This window comes from Bremia lactucae, linkage group LG4 (genome assembly GCF_004359215.1).
Source record: "Bremia lactucae strain SF5 linkage group LG4, whole genome shotgun sequence".
Classification (NCBI taxonomy): Eukaryota; Oomycota; class Peronosporomycetes; order Peronosporales; family Peronosporaceae; genus Bremia; species Bremia lactucae.
Genome location: NC_090613.1, coordinates 5056825 through 5062051, shown reverse-complemented (window position 1 = coordinate 5062051; position 5227 = coordinate 5056825).

Here is a 5227-nt window from a genome sequence, read left to right as displayed (position 1 = left end):
TTGTGATATATACAGATCACGCGTCATTACGCACGGCGATCAATTCGCCCCATCTCTCACAGAGAATGGCCCGTCCTTTTTTGCCGAGTACATCTTCGAAGTGAAGTATAAGCCTGGCAAGCAGAATGCTTTGACCGATGCGTTATCACTCAGGCCAGATTATGAGCTCTCTTATGTAACGACTATCATGCCGCCTGTTACTGAATTAATCCGTTCGGCTTACGCCAAGGATGAACAGTGTGTAGCTCTGCTACGAGCTCTAAAAAACTCTGACTCGAGTTTTAAATTGTCGGCACGTTTGCGTGCAAGGTTACATCGATTTTCTATCGATAACGACCTGTTGCTTTATTGCACAGACACTGCGGACCCTCCTCGTGTCGTTGTTCCTAATGATAAAAATTTGAAGTAACGAATCCTCTATGAGGCACACGATACTGTCCTTGGTGGTCGTAGATAAGATTTACGGCTCTGTAAGCCAGATTTATTGGTGGCCCAAACTTGAGAAATGGGTTAGCATATACGTTCGCACATGCGAAACTTACCAACGGGTTAAATCCTCGGCGCATGCTGCTGCTCCACTGGCAAGCCTGCCCGTACCCATAGGGTGTCGGGAGTCCACTGGCACGGAATTTCTTTTCGGTCTACCGAAAGATTCGGCCGGTAGCTCTGGCATAGTGGTCTTTGTTGACCGATTGAGCAAAATGGCTCACTTAGCGGCTGTGCCAGATACCATTGATGGTGAAGGTACAACAAGGCTGTTCATCGATCGCGTGTTTCGACAACACGGTTTGCCAATGGCAATTGTCTCTGATCGGGACCCCAATACACGGTTAAATGCTGGAAATCAATTTTCCGAGTGCTGGCACCAGTTTTGGCGTGTCCACCGCGGACCATTCGCATACTGATGGTCAAATAGAACTTGTCAATCGCTTTATTGACGACGTTTTATGCAGTGTGTGTGCGCAGACGCCAAAGCGCTGGAGCTCAATGCTCCCAGTGGTAGAATTTGAGTTGAATAACGCTGTTAGCCAGGACAAACAAATAGAACAAGCAGATGCCAAATGCAGAAGCTGTATCAATTATTAAACGGTCGGAGACCGAGTTTTGTTAAACGCTAAAAACCTACCTACTAACTTGGTTTCTGCGATCTTTAAGACCAAACTACGCCCGGGCTTTATGGGACCATTTACGGTTGTGGCCAAGAAGGGCATAGCTTACACGCTAAACCTTCCTAGCAAGCTGCGTACACACCCAGTGTTTTACGTTGGCTTGCTTAAGCCATATCGGGACCCTTCCCTCGTAGAGTTAAAGGCGCTTGCGCCGAGACAGGGGCGGTCGTGCCGCAGATTGCTGCATCCTCACCAGGAATTTCAGCTGGCCTTTAAACGAGGTTGTTGATACTTTAGCATCAAAATACGGTTCTGAACTGTCTCAAAAGAGCTCTTAGCCCGAGCATAGATCTCACGAAGAAGTTGCACCTCGTGCCTTAAAGCATCAAATGCTTCCACCGAAATTTCGGCCACCTCCTTCGTTGCTCGATGCGCGAAAAAAACTTAAGTTTAACGTGGAGAAACTCCTAAAGCGACGTCGTCGCGAGGGTCAATACCAGTATCTGGGAAGCGGCATGGGTACCTCTCTTCGAAAAACTCTTGGAAGTTTGAGGTACCTCTTCGGGAAGATTGCCCGTACGCCGTTGACATTTTTGAGCGCCGCGCTCAATGTCAACCTGCGTCAAATAACGCTTTTTACCAATAGAGGTGAAAAAAGATGGATCTTAAGCCTCAGTGAGGCTTGTATCCATGGTTGTACGGTCAACCGAAGCAGTGAAGTATCGGCGAGACCTTTCTTCGTTTTGTGGCTTAAAATGCCGAACATAACTGGCCTTTGGCCATAAGCTTTGCAAAATCGAAGCGAAGCTTTCGTCCCAACGAACATCAGCCGCATATCCGCAGACTCTCTGATATTCAGATTTTTACGGAGGCGGCGCGCCCGGTGGACCAGTTCTCAAATGAGACTTCGTTTTCACACCTTGTTTCTTCTGGAAACAAAACGATCGGAATTTCCCTCATGGAGGTTACCAGATCCCCACGGGCTTCAAATTAGACCCACCACTCAGGTAAGGTTCACATTTGTGACCAGCCTTTGTGTATGTGATGCACATAGGTGCATTCACGTTATGAGGGATGACTGCTAGCGACATCCGTTGCGCGAGATATCTAAAAAGATACGCTCGCAATACATACTAGTGTTATCTACAGAGATGACATTTTTAGTTGGTAAAAATACGTATTTATTTTTAATACGACTAGATATAAATCATTCCGAAAACTACTTCCAACTTGATTAGTGCGCACGAGGAGTCGGATCACCGCTTCCGTGACGACACTTTACTAGCGTACTTAGTGCGTTGGGTGAGGTCGCTAAGGCGCCCACCACAACTACCTCACTGCACGCAAGAGAAGACGGTCTAACCGCTTCCGCGATGTGCTAGGGTGTGTGTCTAAGTGGGGCGTCGCCGCATTACGACGAGCTCGCCTACATTATTAGCCTCAATCTCGGCAATCTTTATCCTCTGCTCAGCTACCCGGGTAAGATTTTCCTAGATTGAAGGACCCTGTCATTCATAGAATGTTTTTGCCGATACCATGTGACGGATGGCCAGTACATGAACCGATATGGGTTTTATCTTATGAATTGTAGGCTAAGCTTCCATTTCATCGCAGCCATTACTACGTCCACCGGTATGTGCATTGCATTCAGCAAACCATGGCAACAACGTTTCATATGTATATGCTAACGTGCATTTTTGTCACGTCTACTCTTTCTTTCTCTTATGCGGATGGCGTTGCGTTGCATATGTGTTTGATGACATAAACGTGTATATAACGATCTCATATAATTACTATTAGCATCTAGACCTTCAAGCGGATGATTGGGAGGTAATCTCTTTGAAGACCGCGTGTGAAGGATGAGCCGATCCTCTTTCCATTCAGATTTGAGCCTCTTGGAATCTGGAATTAAACTTAGCGGTACTACAGATTGTGCTGTCAGCTGATCCTTGGCTCGTGTTTCCTGAGCCAAGGTAAACCTAGGATGACATCGAATTTGTCATCCAAATCCAGTACGATGATGATTTCATCGTGTTAAGGCCTGCGTTGTACTATTTTTGAAAGTTTTACAGGGCGATACTATAGCATTTACGCTCTACTTAAGCAAGCGGTCTGACCGTCTTCTCTCACCTGTAGTGAGGTAGTTGGTCGACGCCTAAACGACCTCACCCAACGAACTAAGTGGTGGGTCACTATCTGGACCTCACTCGAGTAACAAGTCAGTTACCGTTACACAAGTCATTTACCTTCATGCTGAGTGTACGTAACGGGCGTGTAACATAAGGCAGTTAGCCCGTTGCACCAACCCTTTTTTTAAAAAACGAACTTACATTTTCTGTAAATATCGTCAAAGGGAACGAGGGACAGCGAGCCGTCTACGACGCGCCGCTTGAGTCCTCCTATACTCCTTTAGCTTCTTGTCTGTGCACCAGCTACGGTGTCATCACACGGCGCTCCTCAACCCACCAAAAAGGGAAAATCTGTTGAGTCGTCTGCAAAGACACCCACACAACCCAAAATAAAACGTACGCGCCGCGATAACACGCAGCCGTCGCCTACTGCCACGGCTGCAACGCCGACAGCTACTGCTGCTGTCGTGCTGTCAACGAGACACAAAGATACATCCCACTTGCACAATGAGGGTGTAGGGCTGTCACTCATTCTTGACTACAAAGAGTCGACACCGCTGCCATCACCACATAGTAGTGATCAGCGAGCTAATGGAGAAGTGGATGACACTATAATGCTCAGTCACCATTCAACTCTTGCTCCTAACATGGAGACACCTAAAGTTGCTAAGGCAAACTTGCCTAACGTCAATAAGGCAACTGTCTCGTCGTCTGTGCTAGCTAGCGCAGCGACCATCCATGAGAGCACTGCACATAAAGGTGCAGTTGCTTCTCAGTTGGGTAAACCCCAACATCTGTTGTTCAGACCATCCACAATGAGGAGTCTGACGCAGAAGAACCTGAGCATAGTTCAACCGACGGCACGTGATCGTGTCCATTTGGTATCACAATTTAGCCGTATTGAACCCGGCTATGTGACTGGTGGCATACCACCGCCAAAGACTAACTAACATGCATGCACAAGAGCGCATTCCCGACCCTTATCGCATATTTCTAGCTCAACCTCTCTCGTGCTCGATTTGTTGCTCTTTCTTGTCGCTCACTTTTTGACTGCCAATCAAGTGCAGGAGCTATCCATTACACTACTCTCATTTTGATAATTAGGGTGTGTGGCTATAGCGATTCCCTTATGTAATTTCGGGGAATTGATGTTTTGAAGGCCAAAGCACAATCTAAAGACAATTCTAAAAGATCAACTGTTGAATTTTGGATGCAGTGGAATGACCGATACAGTGAGAATATTTTTAATGACGTTGAATTCACTACAGACAGGGAGAGGATGTGGCAATACCAAAAAGGGTGTCGGCACACCGACTCGCTAAAAGTATTGCTCGTGTTATGGAAATGCCACCTCTAAAACACGTAACACGTGTAACGGGCTAACTGATTTATGTTACACGCCCGTTAAGTATACTTAACGGGATGGTCGATTCACTCGTGTAACGAATAACCTGTTTTCGGATGAGGTTCACATGGTGACCCACCCTTGTGCATGTGATGCACACAGGTGCATTCATATTAAAAAGGATGACGTCTGAGGCTGACGACGCTTATAAAAATAAAACGCGCGCCAAATAGAGTTTCACATCCACAGAGATGGCATCAATTCATAATTAAAAGGTTTTATATTTAATTTTGTAAAACATAAATCAGTCTTAAAAGTAGTTCCTGCGCACGTTAAGCCGTATACCGCTTCCGTGACGACACTTGTCCTAAGGTACTTAGTTCGTTGAGATATGTCGCTTAGGCGCCTACCAACTACCTGACTGCACGTTAGAGAAGACGGTCAAATTGCTTCCTCACTGTGCTTAAAGGTGTGTGCTTAAGTAGATCGTGGCTGCTATAGTAACGCCCGCCTACACTTGGTAGCTCTAGTAGTCCTTCCCACGACCCGTCTCTCTGAACGTGTCAGTGAGAACGAGCCTCAATATCGATTGGGCTCATTTTCCTCACCTCTCCGAACATCATCGGAAGGTGGCAGGGCACTTG